The following is an 18,521-nucleotide window of genomic DNA, read 5'->3' as shown; positions in this document are numbered from 1 at the left end:
GTGCTGGGTGTCTGATGGGGCTGTGGTACATTGTGTCCTGTCAGTGTTGTGTGGTGTGCTGGGTGTCTGATCGGGCTGTTATACATTGTGTACTGTCAGTAGTGTGTGGTGAGCTGGGTGCCTGATGGGGGTGTGGTACATTGTGTACTGTCAGTGGTGTGCGGTGTGCTGGGTGTCTGATGGGGGTGTGGTACATTGCGTAATGTCAGTGGTGTGTGGTGCTGGGTGTCTGATGGGGGTGTGGTACATTGTGTACTGTAAGTGGTGTGCGGTGTGCTGGGTGTCTGATGGGGGTGTGGTACATTGTGTACTGTCAGTGGTGTGCGGTGTGCTGGGTGTCTGATGGGGGTGTGGTACATTGTGTACTGTCAGTGGTGTGCGGTGTGCTGGGTGTCTGATGGGGGTGTGGTACATTGTGTTCTGTCAGTGGTGTGCGGTGTGCTGGGTGCCTGATGGGGGTGTGGTACATTGTGTACTGTCAGTGGTGTACGGTGTGCTGGGTGTCAGATGGGGCTGTGGTACATTGTATAATGTCAGTGGTGTGCGGTGTGCTGGGTGTCTGGTGGGGCTGTGGAACATTGTGTACTGTCAGTGGTGTGTGGTGTGCTGGGTGTCTGATGGGGCTGTGGTACATTGTGTACTGTCAGTGGTGTGCGGTGTGCTGGGTGTCTGATGGGGTTGTGGTACATTGTGAACTGTCAGTGGTGTGCGGTGTGCTGGGTGTCTGATGGGGGTGTGGTACATTGTGTACTGTCAGTGGTGTGCGGTGTGCTGGGTGTCTGATGGGGGTGTGGTACATTGTGTACTGTCAGTGGTGTGTGGTGTGCTGTGTGCCTGATGGGGGTGTGGTACATTGTGTACTGTCAGTGGTGTGTGGTGTGCTGGGTGTCTGATGGGGTTGTGGTACATTGTGTACTGTCAGTGGTGTGTGGTGAGCTTGATGTCTGATGGGGCTGTGGTACATTGTGTACTGTCAGTGGTGTGCGGTGTGCTGGGTGGGTGTCTGATGTGTCTGTGGCACATTGTGTGCTGTCAGTGGTGTGCGGTGCGCTGGGTGTCTGATGGGGGTGTGGTACATTGTGTACTGTCAGTTGTGTGCTGTGTGCTGGGTGTCTGATGGGGCTGTGGTACATTGTGTACTGTCAGTGGTGTGCGGTGTGCTGGGTGTCTGAAGGGGGGTGTGGTACATTGTGTACTGTCAGTGGTGTGCGGTTTGCTGGGTGTCTGATGGGGGTGTGGTACATTGTGTACTGTCAGTGGTGTGTGGTGTGCTGGGTGTCTGATGGGGTTGTGGTACATTGTGTACTGTCAGTGGTGTGCGGTGTGCTGGGTGTCTGATGGGGGTGTGGTACATTGCGTAATGTCAGTGGTGTGTGGTGCTGGGTGTCTGATGGGGGTGTGGTACATTGTGTACTGTAAGTGGTGTGCGGTGTGCTGGGTGTCTGATGGGGGTGTGGTACATTGTGTACTGTCAGTGGTGTGCGGTGTGCTGGGTGTCTGATGGGGGTGTGGTACATTGTGTACTGTCAGTGGTGTGCGGTGTGCTGGGTGTCTGATGGGGGTGTGGTACATTGTGTTCTGTCAGTGGTGTGCGGTGTGCTGGGTGCCTGATGGGGGTGTGGTACATTGTGTACTGTCAGTGGTGTACGGTGTGCTGGGTGTCAGATGGGGCTGTGGTACATTGTATAATGTCAGTGGTGTGCGGTGTGCTGGGTGTCTGGTGGGGCTGTGGAACATTGTGTACTGTCAGTGGTGTGTGGTGTGCTGGGTGTCTGATGGGGCTGTGGTACATTGTGTACTGTCAGTGGTGTGCGGTGTGCTGGGTGTCTGATGGGGTTGTGGTACATTGTGAACTGTCAGTGGTGTGCGGTGTGCTGGGTGTCTGATGGGGGTGTGGTACATTGTGTACTGTCAGTGGTGTGCGGTGTGCTGGGTGTCTGATGGGGGTGTGGTACATTGTGTACTGTCAGTGGTGTGTGGTGTGCTGTGTGCCTGATGGGGGTGTGGTACATTGTGTACTGTCAGTGGTGTGTGGTGTGCTGGGTGTCTGATGGGGTTGTGGTACATTGTGTACTGTCAGTGGTGTGTGGTGAGCTTGATGTCTGATGGGGCTGTGGTACATTGTGTACTGTCAGTGGTGTGCGGTGTGCTGGGTGGGTGTCTGATGTGTCTGTGGCACATTGTGTGCTGTCAGTGGTGTGCGGTGCGCTGGGTGTCTGATGGGGGTGTGGTACATTGTGTACTGTCAGTTGTGTGCTGTGTGCTGGGTGTCTGATGGGGCTGTGGTACATTGTGTACTGTCAGTGGTGTGCGGTGTGCTGGGTGTCTGAAGGGGGGTGTGGTACATTGTGTACTGTCAGTGGTGTGCGGTTTGCTGGGTGTCTGATGGGGGTGTGGTACATTGTGTACTGTCAGTGGTGTGTGGTGTGCTGGGTGTCTGATGGGGTTGTGGTACATTGTGTACTGTCAGTGGTGTGCGGTGTGCTGGGTGTCTGATGGGGCTGTGGTACATTGTGTACTGTCAGTGGTGTGTGGTGTTCTGCGTGTCTGATGGGGGTGTGGTACATTGTGTACTGTCAGTGGTGTGCGGTGTTCTGGGTGTCTGATGGGGGTGTGGTACATTGTGTACTGTCAGTGGTGTGCGGTTTGCTGGGTGTCTGATGGGGGTGTGGTACATTGTGTACTGTCAGTGGTGTGCGGTGTGCTGGGTGTCTGATGTGGCTGTGGTACATTGTGTACTGTCAGTGGTGTGCGGTGTGCTGGGTGTCTGATGGGGCTGTGGTACACTGTGTACTCTCAGTGGTGTGCGGTGTGCTTGGTGTCTGATGGGGCTGTGGTACATTGTGTACTGTCAGTGGTGTGCGGTGTGCTGGGTGCCTGATGGGGCTGTGGTACATTGTGTACTGTCAGTGGTGTGCGGTGTGCTGGGTGTCTGATGGGGGTGTGGTACATTGCGTACTGTCAGTGGTGTGCGGTGTGCTGGGTGTCTGATGGGGGTGTGGTACATTGTGTACTGTCAGTGGTGTGCGGTGTGCTGGGTGCCTGATGGGGCTGTGGTACATTGTGTACTGTCAGTGGTGTGTGGTGTGCTGGGTGTCTGATGGGGGTGTGGTAGATTGTGTACTGTCAGTGGTGTGCGGTGTGCTGGGTGTCTGATGGGGCTGTGGTACATTGTGTACTGTCAGTGGTGTGCGGTGTGCTGGGTGTCTGATGGGGGTGTGGTACATTGTGTACTGTCAGTGGACTGCGGTGTGCTGGGTGTCTGATGGGGGTGTGGTACATTGTGTACTGTCAGTGATGTGCGGTGTGCTGGGTGTCTGATGGGGCTGTGGTACATTGTGTACTGTCTGTGGTGTGCTGGGTGTCTGCTGGGGGTGTGGTACATTGTGTACTGTCAGTGGTGTGTAGTGTGCTGGGTGCCTGATGGGGGTGAGGTACATGGTGTACTGTCAGTGGTGTGCGGTGTGCTGGGTCCCTGATGGGGCTGTGGTACATTGTGTACTGTCAGTGGTGTGCGGTGAGCTGGGTGTCTGATGGGGCTGTGGTACATTGTGTACTGTCTGTGGTGTGCGGTGTTCTGGGTGTCTGATGGGGGTGTGGTACATTGTGTACTGTCAGTGGTGTGTGGTGTGCTGGGTGCCTGATGGGGCTGTGGTACATTGTGTACTGTCAGTGGTGTGCGGTGTTCTGGGTGTCTGATGGGGGTGTGGTACATTGTGTACTGTCAGTGGTGTGTGGTGTGCTGGGTGCCTGATGGGGCTGTGGTACATTGTGTACTGTCAGTGGTGTGCGGTGAGCTGGGTGTCTGATGGGGCTGTGGTACATTGTGTACTGTCTGTGGTGTGCGTTGTGCTGTGTGTCTGATGGGGGTGTGGTACATTGTGTACTGTCAGTGGTGTGTGGTGTGCTGGGTGTCTGATGGGGGTGTGGTTCATTGTGTACTGTCAGTGGTGTGCGGTATGCTGGGTGTCTGATGGGGGTGTGGTACATTGTGCACTGTCAGTGGTGTGCGGTGTGCTGGGTGCCTGATGGGGGTGTGGTACATTGTGTACTGTCAGTGGTGTGCGGTGTGAATGGTGTGTGATGGGGGTGTGGTACATTTTGTACTGTCAGTGGTGTGTGGTGTGCTGGGTGTCTGATGGGAGTGTGGTACATTGTGTACTGTCAGTGGTGTGCGGTGTGCTGGGTGCCTGATGGGGGTGTGGTACATTGTGTACTGTCAGTGGTGTGCGGTGTGCTGGGTGCCTGATGGGGGTGTGGTACATTGTGTACTGTCAGTGGTGTGTGGTGTGCTTGGTGTCTGATGGGGCTGAGGTACATTGTGTACTGTCAGTGGTGTGTGGTGTGCTTGGTGCCGGATGGGACTGTGGTACATTGTGTACTGTCAGTGGTGTGTGGTGTGCTGGGTGTCTGATGGGGGTGTCGTACATTGTGTACTGTCAGTGGTGTGCGGTGTGCTGGGTGTCTGATGGGGGTGTGGTACATTGTGTACTGTCAGTGGTGTGTGGTGTGCTGGGTGCCTGATGGGACTGTGGTTCATTGTGTACTGTCAGTGCTGTGCGGTGTGCTGGGTGTCTGATGGGGGTGTGGTACATTGTGTACAGTCAGTGGTGTGCGGTGCGCTGGGTGCCTGATGGGGCTGTGGTACATTGTGTCCTGTCAGTGGTGTGCGGTGTGCTGGGTGTCTGATGGGGGTGTGGTACATTGTGTACTGTCAGTGGTGTGCGGTGTGCTGGGTGACTGATGGGGGTGGTGTGCTTGGTGTCTGATGGGGCTGTGGTACATTGTGTACTGTCAGTGGTGTGTGGTGTGCTGGTGTCTGATGGGGGTGTGGTACATTGTGTGCTGTCAGAGGTTTGCTGGGTGTCTGATTGGGCTGTGGTACATTGTGTACTGTCAGTGGTTTGCGGTGTGCTGGGTACCTGATGGGGCTGTGGTACATTGTGCACTGTCAGTGGTGTGCGGTGTGCTGGGTGTCTGATGGGGCTGTGGTACATTGTGCACTGTCAGTGGTGTGTGGTGTGCTGGGTGTCTGATAGGCGTGTGGTACATTGTGTCATGTCAGTGGTGTGCAGTGTGCTGGGTGCCTGATGGCGGTGTGGTACATTGTGTACTGTCAGTGGTGTGTGGTGTGCTGGGTGCCTGATGGGGGTGTGGTACATTGTGTACTGTCAGTGGTGTGTGGTGTGCTGGGTGTCTGATGGGGCTGTGGTACATTGTGTACTGTCAGTGGTGTGCGGTGTGCTGGATGTCTGATGGGGGTGTGGTACATTGTGTACTGTCAGTGGTGTGCGGTGTGCTGGGTGTCTGATGGGGGTGTGGTACATTGTTTACTGTCAGTGGTGTGTGGTGTGCTGGGTGGCTGATGGGGCTGTGGTACATTGTGTACTGTCAGTGGTGTGTGGTGTGCTGGGTGTCTGATGGGGGTGTGGTACATTGTGTACAGTCAGTGGTGTGTGGTGTGCTGGGTGTCTGATGGGGGTGTGGTACATTGTGTACTGTCAGTGGTGTGCGGTGTGCTGTGTCCGTGATGGGGGTGTGGCACAGTGTGTACTGTCAGTGGTGTGCGGTGTGCTGTGTCCCTGATGGGGGTGAGGTACATTGTGTACTGTCAGTGGTGTGCGGTGTGCTGGGTGTCTGATGGGGGTGTGGTACATTGTGTACTGTCAGTGGTGTGCGGTGTGCTGGGTGTCTGATGGGGGTGTGGTGCATTGTGTACTGTCAGTGGTGTGTGGTGTGCTGGGTGTCTGATGGGGCTGTGGTACATTGTGTACTGTCAGTGGTGTGTCGTGTGCTGGGTGTCTGATGGGGCTGTGGTACATTGTGTACTGTCAGTGGTGTGTGGTGTGCTGGGTGCCTGATGGGGGTGTGGTACATTGTGTACTGTCAGTGGTGTGCGGTGTGCTCGGTGCCTGATGGGGGTGTGGTACATTGTGTACTGCCAGTGGTGTGTGGTGTGCTGAGTGTCTGATGAGGCTGTGGTACATTGTGTACTGTCAGTGGTGTGTGGTGTGCTGGGTGTCTGATGGGGGTGTGGTACATTGTGTACTGTCAGTGGTGTGCGTTGTGCTGGGTGTCTGATGGGGCTGTGGTACATTGTGTACTGTCAGTTGTGTGTGGTGTGCTGGGTGTCTGATGGGGCTGTGGTACATTGTGTACTGTCAGTGGTGTGCGGTGTGCTGGGTGTCTGATGGGGGTGTGGTACATTGTGTACTGTCAGTGGTGTGCGGTGTGCTGGGTGCCTGATGGGGGTGTGGTACATTGCGTACTGTCAGTGGTGTGCGGTGTGCTGGGTGTCTGATGGGGGTGTGGTACATTGTGTACTGTCAGTGGTGTGCGGTGTGCTGGGTGCCTGATGGGGTTGTGGTACATTGTGTACTGGCAGTGGTGTGCGGTGTGCTGGGTGGCTGATGGGACTGTGGTACATTGTGTCCTGTCAGTGGTGTGCGGTGTGCAGGGTTTCTGATGGGGGTGTCGTACATTGTGTACTGTCAGTGGTGTGCGGTGTGCTGGGTGTCTGATGGGGGTGTGATACATTGTGTACTGTCAGTGGTGTGTGGTGTGCAGGGTGCCTGATGGGGGTGTGGTACATTGTGTACTGTCAGTGGTGTGCGGTGTGCTGTGTGTCTGATGGGGGTGTGGTACATTGTGTACTGTCAGTGGTGTGTGCTGTGCTGGGTGTCTGATGGGGGTGTGGTACATTGTGTACTGTCAGTGGTGTGCGGTGTGCTGGGTGTCTGATGGGGGTGTGGTACATTGTGTACTGTCAGTGGTGTGCGGTGAGCTGGGTGCCTGACGGGACTGTTGTACATTGTGTACTGTCAGTGGTGTGCGGTGTGCTGGTTGCCTGATGGGGGTGCGGTACATTGTGTACTGTCAGTGCTGTGCGGTGTGCTGGGTGCCTGATGGGGGTGTGGTACATTGTGTACTGGCAGTGGTGTGCGGTGTGCTGGGTGCCTGATGGGACTGTGGTACATTGTGTACTGTCAGTGGTGTGCGGTGTGCTGGGTGCCTGATGGGGGTGTGGTACATTGTGTACTGTCAGTGGTGTGCGGTGTGCAGGGTTTCTGATGGGGGTGTCGTACATTGTGTACTGTCAGTGGTGTGCGGTGTGCTGGGTGTCTGATGGGGGGGTGATACATTGTGTACTGTCAGTGGTATGCTGGGTGTGTGATGGGGCTGTGGTACATTGTGTACTGTCAGTGGTGTGCTGGGTGTCTGATGGGGATGAGGTACATTGTGTACTGTCCGTGGTGTGCGGTGAGCTGGGTGCCTGATGGGGGTGAGGTACATTGTGTACTGTCAGTGCTGTGCGGTGTGTTGGGTGCCTGATGGGGGTGTGGTACATTGTGTACTGTCAGTGGTGTGCGGTGTGCTGGGTGCCTGATGGGACTGTGGTACATTGTGTACTGTCAGTGGTGTGCGGTGTGCAGGGTTTCTGATGGGGGTGTCGTACATTGTGTACTGTCAGTGGTGTGTGGTGTGCTGGGTGTCTGATGGGGGTGTGGTACATTGTGTACTGTCAGTTGTGTGCGGTGTGCTGGGTGTGTGATGGGGGTGTGGTACATTGTGCACTGTCAGTGGTGTGCGGTGTGCTGGGTGTCTGATGGGGGTGTGGTACATTGTGTACTGTCAGTGGTGTGTGGTGTGCTGGGTGCCTGATGGGGGTGTGGTACATTGTGTACTGACAGTGGTGTGTGGTGTGCTGGGTGTCCGATGGGGGTGTGGTACATTGTGTACTCTCAGTGGTGTGTGGTGTGCTGGGTGTCCGATGGGGGTGTGGTACATTGTGTACTGTCAGTGGTGTGCGGTGTGCTGGGTGCCTGATGGGGCTGTGGTACATTGTGTACTGTCAGTGGTGTGCGGTGTGCTGGGTGTCTGATGGGGGTGTGGTACATTGTGTACTGTCAGTGGTGTGCGGTGTGCTGGGTGCCTGATGGGGGTGTGGTACATTGTGTACTTTCAGTGGTGTGAGGTGTGCTGGGTGTCTGATGGGACTGTGGTACATTGTGTACTGTCAGTGGTGTGCCGTGAACTGGGTGTCTGATGGGGGTGTGGTACATTGTGTACTGTCAGTGGTGTGTGGTGTGCTGGGTGCCTGATGGGGGTGTGGTACATTGTGTACTGTCAGTGGTGTGCGGTGAACTGGGTGTCTGATGGGGGTATGGTACATTGTGCAATGTCAGTGGTGTGCGGTGTGCTGGGTGTCTGATGGGGGTGTGGTACATTGTGTACTGTCAGTGGTGTGCGGTGTGCTGGGTGTCTGATGGGACAGTGGTACATTGTGTACTGTCAGTGGTGTGCGGTGTGCTGGGTGTCTGATGGGGCTGTGGTACATTGTGTACTGTCAGTGGTGTGCGGTGTGCTGGGTGCCTGATGGGGGTGAGGTACATTGTGTACTGTCAGTGGTGTGCTGGGTGTCTGATGGGGCAGTGGTACATTGTGTACTGTCAGTGGTGTGTAGTGTGCTGGGTGCCTGATGGGGGTGAGGTACATGGTGTACTGTCAGTGGTGTGCGGTGTGCTGGGTCCCTGATGGGGCTGTGGTACATTGTGTACTGTCAGTGGTGTGCGGTGAGCTGGGTGTCTGATGGGGCTGTGGTACATTGTGTACTGTCAGTGGTGTGCGGTGTTCTGGGTGTCTGATGGGGGTGTGGTACATTGTGTACTGTCAGTGGTGTGTGGTGTGCTGGGTGCCTGATGGGGCTGTGGTACATTGTGAACTGTCAGTGGTGTGCGGTGAGCTGGGTGTCTGATGGGGCTGTGGTACATTGTGTACTGTCTGTGGTGTGCGGTGTGCTGGGTGTCTGATGGGGGTGTGGTACATTGTGTACTGTCAGTGGTGTGCGGTGTGCTGGGTCCCTGATGGGGCTGTGGTTCATTGTGTACTGTCTGTGGTGTGCGGTGTGCTGGGTGTCTGATGGGGGTGTGCTACATTGTGTACTGTCAGTGGTGTGCGGTGTGCTGGGTCCCTGATGGGGCTGTGGTACATTGTGTACTGTCTGTGGTGTGCGGTGTGCTGGGTGTCTGATGGGGGTGTGGTACATTGTGTACTGTCAGTGGTGTGTGGTGTGCTGGGTGTCTGATGGGGGTGTGGTTCATTGTGTACTGTCAGTGGTGTGCGGTATGCTGGGTGTCTGATGGGGGTGTGGTACATTGTGCACTGTCAGTGGTGTGCTGTGTGATGGGTGTCTGATGGGGCTGTGGTACATTGTGTACTGTCAGTGGTGTGCGGTGTGCTGGGTGCCTGATGGGGGTGTGGTACATTGTGTACTGTCAGTGGTGTGTGGTGTGCTTGGTGCCGGATGGGACTGTGGTACATTGTGTTCTGTCAGTGGGGTGCGGTGTGCTGGGTGTCTGATGGGGGTGTCGTACATTGTGTACTGTCAGTGGTGTGCGGTGTGCTGGGTGTCTGATGGGGGTGTGGTACATTGTGTACAGTCAGTGGTGTGTGGTGTGCTGGGTGCCTGATGGGGGTGTGGTACATTGTGTACTGTCAGTGGTGTGTGGTGTGCTGGGTGCCTGATGGGACTGTGGTTCATTGTGTACTGTCAGTGCTGTGCGGTGTGCTGGGTGTCTGATGGGGGTGTGGTACATTGTGTACAGTCAGTGGTGTGCGGTGCGCTGGGTGCCTGATGGGGCTGTGGTACATTGTGTCCTGTCAGTGGTGTGCGGTGTGCTGGGTGTCTGATGGGGGTGTGGTACATTGTGTACTGTCAGTGGTGTGCGTTGTGCTGGGTGACTGATGGGGGTGGTGTGCTTGGTGTCTGATGGGGCTGTGGTACATTGTGTACTGTCAGTGGTGTGTGGTGTGCTGGTGTCTGATGGGGGTGTGGTACATTGTGTGCTGTCAGTGGTGTGCTGGGTGTCTGATGGGGCTGTGGTACATTGTGTACTGTCAGTGGTTTGCAGTGTGCTGGGTACCTGATGGGGCTGTGGTACATTGTGCACTGTCAGTGGTGTGCGGTGTGCTGGGTGTCTGATGGGGCTGTGGTACATTGTGCACTGTCAGTGGTGTGTGGTGTGCTGGGTGTCTGATGGGGCTGTGGTACATTGTGTACTGTCAGTGGTGTGCGGTGTGCTGGGTGTCTGATGGGGGTGTGGTACATTGTGTACTGTCAGTGGTGTGCGGTGTGCTGGGTGTCTGATGGGGGTGTGGTACATTGTTTACTGTCAGTGGTGTGTGGTGTGCTGGGTGTCTGATGGGGCTGTGGTACATTGTGTACTGTCAGTGGTGTGTGGTGTGCTGGGTGTCTGATGGGGGTGTGGTACATTGTGTACAGTCAGTGGTGTGTGGTGTGCTGGGTGTCTGATGGGGGTGTGGTACATTGTGTACTGTCAGTGGTGTGCGGTGTGCTGTGTCCCTGATGGGGGTGTGGTACAGTGTGTACTGTCAGTGGTGTGCGGTGTGCTGTGTCCCAGATGGGGGTGAGGTACATTGTGTACTGTCAGTGGTGTGCGGTGTGCTGGGTGTCTGATGGGGGTGTGGTACATTGTGTAGTGTCAGTGGTGTGCGGTGTGCTGGGTGTCTGATGGGGGTGTGGTACATTGTGTACTGTCAGTGGTGTGTGGTTTGCTGGGTGTCTGATGGGGCTGTGGTACATTGTGTACTGTCAGTGGTGTGTGGTGTGCTGGGTGTCTGATGGGGCTGTGGTACATTGTGTACTGTCAGTGGTGTGTGGTGTGCTGGGTGCCTGATGGGCATGTGGTACATTGTGTACTGTCAGTGGTGTGCGGTGTGCTGGGTGCCTGATGCGGGTGTGGTACATTGTGTACTGCCAGTGGTGTGTGGTGTGCTGAGTGTCTGATGAGGCTGTGGTACATTGTGTACTGTCAGTGGTGTGTGGTGTGCTGGGTGTCTGATGGGGGTGTGGTTCATTGTGTACTGTCAGTGGTGTGCGTTGTGCTGGGTGTCTGATGGGGCTGTGGTACATTGTGTACTGTCAGTTGTGTGTGGTGTGCTGGGTGTCTGATGGGGCTGTGGTACATTGTGTACTGTCAGTGGTGTGCGGTGTGTTGGGTGTCTGATGGGGGTGTGGTACATTGTGTACTGTCAGTGGTGTGCGGTGTGCTGGGTGCCTGATGGGGGTGTGGTACATTGTGTACTGTCAGTGGTGTGCGGTGTGCTGGGTGTCTGATGGGGGTGTGGTACATTGTGTACTGTCAGTGGTGTGCGGTGTGCTGGGTGCCTGATGGGGTTGTGGTACATTGTGTACTGGCAGTGGTGTGCGGTGTGCTGGGTGCCTGATGGGACTGTGGTACATTGTGTACTGTCAGTGGTGTGCGGTGTGCAGGGTTTCTGATGGGGGTGTCGTACATTGTGTACTGTCAGTGGTGTGCGGTGTGCTGGGTGTCTGATGGGGGTGTGATACATTGTGTACTGTCAGTGGTGTGTGGTGTGCTGGGTGCCTGATGGGGGTGTGGTACATTGTGTACTGTCAGTGGTGTGCGGTGTGCTGTGTGTCTGATGGGGGTGTGGTACATTGTGTACTGTCAGTGGTGTGTGGTGTGCTGGGTGTCTGATGGGGGTGTGGTACATTGTGTACTGTCAGTGGTGTGCGGTGTGCTGGGTGTCTGATGGGGGTGTGGTACATTGTGTACTGTCAGTGGTGTGCGGTGAGCTGGGTGCCTGACGGGACTGTTGTACATTGTGTACTGTCAGTGGTGTGCGGTGTGCTGGGTGCCTGATGGGGGTGCGGTACATTGTGTACTGTCAGTGCTGTGCGGTGTGCTGGGTGCCTGATGGGGGTGTGGTACATTGTGTACTGGCAGTGGTGTGCGGTGTGCTGGGTGTCTGATGGGACTGTGGTACATTTTGTACTGTCAGTGGTGTGCGGTGTGCTGGGTGCCTGATGGGGGTGTGGTACATTGTGTAGTCAGTGGTGTGCGGTGTGCAGGGTTTCTGATGGGGGTGTCGTACATTGTGTACTGTCAGTGGTGTGCGGTGTGCTGGGTGTCTGATGGGGGTGTGATACATTGTGTGCTGTCAGTGGTGTGCGGTGTGCTGGGTCCCTGGTGGGGGTGTGGTACATTGTGTACTGTCAGTGGTATGCTGGGTGTGTGATGGGGCTGTGGTACATTGTGTACTGTCAGTGGTGTGCGGTGTGCTGGGTGTCTGATGGGGATGAGGTACATTGTGTACTGTCCGTGGTGTGCGGTGAGCTGGGTGCCTGATGGGGGTGAGGTACATTGTGTACTGTCATTGCTGTGCGGTGTGTTGGGTGCCTGATGGGGGTGTGGTACATTGTGTACTGTCAGTGGTGTGCGGTGTGCTGGGTGCCTGACGGGACTGTGGTACATTGTGTACTGTCAGTGGTGTGCGGTGTGCTGGGTGCCTGATGGGGGTGTGTAACATTTTGTACTGTCAGTGGTGTGTGGTGTGCTGGGTGTCTGATGGGGGTGTGGTACATTGTGTACTGTCTTTTGTGTGCGGTGTGCTGGGTGTGTGATGGGGGTGTGGTACATTGTGCACTGTCAGTGGTGTGCGGTGTGCTGGGTGTCTGATGGGGGTGTGGTACATTGTGTACTGTCAGTGGTGTGTGGTGTGCTGGGTGCCTGATGGGGGTGTGGTACATTGTGTACTGTCAGTGGTGTGTGGTGTGCTGGGTGTCTGATGGGGGTGTGGTACATTGTGTACTGTCAGTGGTGTGTGGTGTGCTGGGTGTCCGATGGGGGTGTGGTACATTGTGTACTGTCAGTGGTGTGCGGTGTGCTGGGTGCCTGATGGGGCTGTGGTACATTGTGTACTGTCAGTGGTGTGCGGTGTGCTGGGTGTCTGATGGGGGTGTGGTACATTGTGTACTGTCAGTGGTGTGCGGTGTGCTGGGTGCCTGATGGGGGTGTGGTACATTGTGTACTTTCAGTGGTGTGAGGTGTGCTGGGTGTCTGATGGGACTGTGGTACATTGTGTACTGTCAGTGGTGTGCGGTGAACTGGGTGTCTGATGGGGGTGTGGTACATTGTGTACTGTCAGTGGTGTGCGGTGTGCTGGGTGTCTGATGGGACTGTGGTACATTGTGTACTGTCAGTGGTGTGCGGTGTGCTGGGTGTCTGATGGGGGTGTGGTACATTGTGTACTGTCAGTGGTGTGCGGTGTGCTGGGTGCCTGATGGGGGTGTGTTACATTGTGTACTGTCAGTGGTGTGCGGTGTGCTGGGTGCCTGATGGGGGTGTGGTACATTGTGTACTGTCAGTGGTGTGCGGTGAACTGGGTGTCTGATGGGGGTGTGGTACATTGTGCACTGTCAGTGGTGTGCGGTGTGCTGGGTGTCTGATGGGGGTGTGGTACATTGTGTACTGTCAGTGGTGTGCGGTGTGCTGGGTGTCTGATGGGACTGTGGTACATTGTGTACTGTCAGTGGTGTGTGGTGTGCTGGGTGTCTGATGGGGGTGTGGTACATTGTGTACTGTCAGTGGTGTGTGGAGTGCTGGGTGTCTGATGGGGGTGTGGTACATTGTGTACTGTTAGTGGTGTGTGGTGTGCTGGGTGCCTGATGGGGGTGTGGTACATTGTGTACTGTCAGTGGTGTGCGGTGTGCTGGGTGTCTGATGGGGCTGTGGTACATTGTGTACTGTCAGTGGTGTGTGGTGAGCTGGGTGTCTGATGGGGGTGTGGTACATTGTGTACTGTCAGTGGTGTGTGGTGTGCTGGGTGTCTGATGGGGGTGTGCTACATTGTGTACTGTCAGTGGTGTGCGGTGTGCTGGGTGTCTGATGGGGGTGTGGTACATTGTGTACTGTCAGTGGTGTGCGGTGAGCTGGGTGCCTGACGGGACTGTTGTACATTGTGTACTGTCAGTGGTGTGCGGTGTGCTGGGTGCCTGATGGGGGTGCGGTACATTGTGTACTGTCAGTGCTGTGCGGTGTGCTGGGTGCCTGATGGGGGTGTGGTACATTGTGTACTGGCAGTGGTGTGCGGTGTGCTGGGTGCCTGATGGGACTGTGGTACATTGTGTACTGTCAGTGGTGTGCGGTGTGCTGGGTGCCTGATGGGGGTGTGGTACATTGTGTACTGTCAGTGGTGTGCGGTGTGCAGGGTCTCTGATGGTGGTGTCGTACATTGTGTACTGTCAGTGGTGTGCGGTGTGCTGGGTGTCTGATGGGGGGGTGATACATTGTGTGCTGTCAGTGGTATGCTGGGTGTGTGATGGGGCTGTGGTACATTGTGTACTGTCAGTGGTGTGCGGTGTGCTTGGTGTCTGATGGGGATGAGGTACATTGTGTACTGTCCGTGGTGTGCGGTGAGCTGGGTGCCTGATGGGGGTGAGGTACATTGTGTACTGTCAGTGCTGTGCGGTGTGCTGGGTGCCTGATGGGGGTGTGGTACATTGTGTACTGTCAGTGGTGTGCGGTGTGCTGGGTGCCTGATGGGACTGTGGTACATTGTGTACTGTCAGTGGTGTGCGGTGTGCTGGGTGCCTGATGGGGGTGTGTAACATTTTGTACTGTCAGTGGTGTGTGGTGTGCTGGGTGTCTGATGGGGGTGTGGTACATTGTGTACTGTCAGTTGTGTGCGGTGTGCTGGGTGTGTGATGGGGGTGTGGTACATTGTGCACTGTCAGTGGTGTGCGGTGTGCTGGGTGTCTGATGGGGGTGTGGTACATTGTGTACTGTCAGTGGTGTGTGGTGTGCTGGGTGCCTGATGGGGGTGTGGTACATTGTGTACTGTCAGTGGTGTGTGGTGTGCTGGGTGTCTGATGGGGGTGTGGTACATTGTGTACTGTCAGTGGTGTGTGGTGTGCTGGGTGTCCGATGGGGGTGTGGTACATTGTGTACTGTCAGTGGTGTGCGGTGTGCTGGGTGCCTGATGGGGCTGTGGTACATTGTGTACTGTCAGTGGTGTGCGGTGTGCTGGGTGTCTGATGGGGGTGTGGTACATTGTGTACTGTCAGTGGTGTGCGGTGTGCTGGGTGCCTGATGGGGGTGTGGTACATTGTGTACTTTCAGTGGTGTGAGGTGTGCTGGGTGTCTGATGGGACTGTGGTACATTGTGTACTGTCAGTGGTGTGCCGTGAACTGGGTGTCTGATGGGGGTGTGGTACATTGTGTACTGTCAGTGGTGTGCGGTGTGCTGGGTGTCTGATGGGACTGTGGTACATTGTGTACTGTCAGTGGTGTGCGGTGTGCTGGGTGTCTGATGGGGGTGTGGTACATTGTGTACTGTCAGTGGTGTGCGCTGTGCTGGGTGCCTGATGGGGGTGTGTTACATTGTGTACTGTCAGTGGTGTGCGGTGTGCTGGGTGCCTGATGGGGGTGTGGTACATTGTGTACTGTCAGTGGTGTGCGGTGAACTGGGTGTCTGATGGGGGTATGGTACATTGTGCAATGTCAGTGGTGTGCGGTGTGCTGGGTGTCTGATGGGGGTGTGGTACATTGTGTACTGTCAGTGGTGTGCGGTGTGCTGGGTGTCTGATGGGACTGTGGTACATTCTGTACTGTCAGTGGTGTGCGGTGTGCTGGGTGTCTGATGGGGCTGTGGTACATTGTGTACTGTCAGTGGTGTGCGGTGTGCTGGGTGCCTGATGGGGGTGAGGTACATTGTGTACTGTCAGTAGTGTGCTGGGTGTCTGATGGGGCAGTGGTACATTGTGTACTGTCAGTGGTGTGTAGTGTGCTGGGTGCCCGATGGGGGTGAGATACATGGTGTACTGTCAGTGGTGTGCGGTGTGCTGGGTCCCTGATGTGGCTGTGGTACATTGTGTACTGTCAGTGGTGTGCGGTGAGCTGGGTGTCTGATGGGGCTGTGGTACATTGTGTACTGTCAGTGGTGTGCGGTGTTCTGGGTGTCTGATGGGGGTGTGGTACATTGTGTACTGTCAGTTGTGTGTGGTGTGCTGGGTGCCTGATGGGTCTGTGGTACATTGTGTACTGTCAGTGGTGTGCGGTGAGCTGGGTGTCTGAAGGGGCTGTGGTACATTGTGTACTGTCTGTGGTGTGCGGTGTGCTGGGTGTCTGATGGGGGTGTGTTACATTGTGTACTGTCAGTGGTGTGCGGTGTGCTGGGTCCCTGATGGGGCTGTGGTTCATTGTGTACTGTCTGTGGTGTGCGGTGTGCTGGGTGTCTGATGGGGGTGTGCTACATTGTGTACTGTCAGTGGTGTGCGGTGTGCTGGGTCCCTGATGGGGCTGTGGTACATTGTGTACTGTCTGTGGTGTGCGGTGTGCTGGGTGTCTGATGGGGGTGTGGTACATTGTGTACTGTCAGTGGTGTGTGGTGTGCTGGGTGTCTGATGGGGGTGTGGTTCATTGTGTACTGTCAGTGGTGTGCGGTATGCTGGGTGTCTGATGGGGCTGTGGTACATTGTGCACTGTCAGTGGTGTGCTGTGTGATGGGTGTCTGATGGGGCTGTGGTACATTGTGTACTGTCAGTGGTGTGCGGTGTGCTGGGTGCCTGATGGGGGTGTGGTACATTGTGTACTGTCAGTGGTGTGTGGTGTGCTTGGTGCCGGATGGGACTGTGGTACATTGTGTTCTGTCAGTGGGGTGCGGTGTGCTGGGTGTCTGATGGGGGTGTCGTACATTGTGTACTGTCAGTGGTGTGCGGTGTGCTGGGTGTCTGATGGGGGTGTGGTACATTGTGTACTGTCAGTGGTGTGTGGTGTGCTGGGTGCCTGATGGGGGTGTGGTACATTGTGTACTGTCAGTGGTGTGTGGTGTGCTGGGTGCCTGATGGGACTGTGGTTCATTGTGTACTGTCAGTGCTGTGCGGTGTGCTGGGTGTCTGATGGGGGTGTGGTACATTGTGTACAGTCAGTGGTGTGCGGTGCGCTGGGTGCCTGATGGGGCTGTGGTACATTGTGTCCTGTCAGTGGTGTGCGGTGTGCTGGGTGTCTGATGGGGGTGTGGTACATTGTGTACTGTCAGTGGTGTGCGGTGTGCTGGGTGACTGATGGGGGTGGTGTGCTTGGTGTCTGATGGGGCTGTGGTACATTGTGTACTGTCAGTGGTGTGTGGTGTGCTGGTGTCTGATGGGGGTGTGGTACATTGTGTGCTGCCAGTGGTGTGCTGGGTGTCTGATGGGGCTGTGGTACATTGTGTACTGTCAGTGGTTTGCAGTGTGCTGGGTACCTGATGGGGCTGTGGTGCATTGTGCACTGTCAGTGGTGTGCGGTGTGCTGGGTGTCTGATGGGGCTGTGGTACATTGTGCACTGTCAGTGGTGTGTGGTGTGCTGGGTGTCTGATGTGGGTGTGGTACATTGTGTACTGTCAGTGGTGTGCAGTGTGCTGGGTGTCTGATGGGGGTGTGGTACATTGTGTCATGTCAGTGGTGTGTGGTGTGCTGGGTGTCTGATGGGGCTGTGGTACATTGTGTACTGTCAGTGGTGTGCGGTGTGCTGGGTGTCTGATGGGCGTGTGGTACATTGTGTACTGTCAGTGCTGTGCGGTGTGCTGGGTGTCTGATGGGGGTGTGGTACATTGTTTACTGTCAGTGGTGTGTGGTGTGCTGGGTGTCTGATGGGGCTGTGGTACATTGTGTACTGTCAGTGGTGTGTGGTGTGCTGGGTGTCTGATGGGGGTGTGGTACATTGTGTACAGTCAGTGGTGTGTCGTGTGCTGGGTGTCTGATGGGGGTGTGGTACATTGTGTACTGTCAGTGGTGTGCGGTGTGCTGTGTCCCTGATGGGGGTGAGGTACATTGTGTACTGTCAGTGGTGTGCGGTGTGCTGGGTGTCTGATGGGGGTGTGGTACATTGTGTAGTGTCAGTGGTGTGCGGTGTGCTGGGTGTCTGATGGGGGTGTGGTACATTGTGTACTGTCAGTGGTGTGTGGTTTGCTGGGTGTCTAATGGGGCTGTGGTACATTGTGTACTGTCAGTGGTGTGTGGTGTGCTGGGTGTCTGATGGGGCTGTGGTACATTGTGTACTGTCAGTGGTGTGTGGTGTGCTGGGTGCCTGATGGGGGTGTGGTACATTGTGTACTGTCAGTGGTGTGCGGTGTGCTGGGTGCCTGATGGGGGTGTGGTACATTGTGTACTGCCAGTGGTGTGTGGTGTGCTGAGTGTCTGATGAGGCTGTGGTACATTGTGTACTGTCAGTGGTGTGTGGTGTGCTGGGTGTCTGATGGGGGTGTGGTACATTGTGTACTGTCAGTGGTGTGCGTTGTGCTGGGTGTCTGATGGGGCTGTGGTACATTGTGTACTGTCAGTTGTGTGTGGTGTGCTGGGTGTCTGATGGGGCTGTGGTACATTGTGTACTGTCAGTGGTGTGCGGTGTGCTGGGTGTCTGATGGGGGTGTGGTACATTGTGTACTGTCAGTGGTGTGCGGTGTGCTGGGTGCCTGATGGGGGTGTGGTACATTGTGTACTGTCAGTGGTGTGCGGTGTGCTGGGTGTCTGATGGGGGTGTGGTACATTGTGTACTGTCAGTGGTGTGCGGTGTGCTGGGTGCCTGATGGAGTTGTGGTACATTGTGTACTGGCAGTGGTGTGCGGTGTGCTGGGTGCCTGATGGGACTGTGGTACATTGTGTACTGTCAGTGGTGTGCGGTGTGCAGGGTTTCTGATGGGGGTGTCGTACATTGTG

The sequence above is a fragment of the Scyliorhinus torazame genome, chromosome 5 (assembly GCF_047496885.1).
Source record: "Scyliorhinus torazame isolate Kashiwa2021f chromosome 5, sScyTor2.1, whole genome shotgun sequence".
NCBI classification, from domain to species: Eukaryota; Metazoa; Chordata; class Chondrichthyes; order Carcharhiniformes; family Scyliorhinidae; genus Scyliorhinus; species Scyliorhinus torazame.
Note: the sequence above shows the minus strand (reverse complement) of the source record.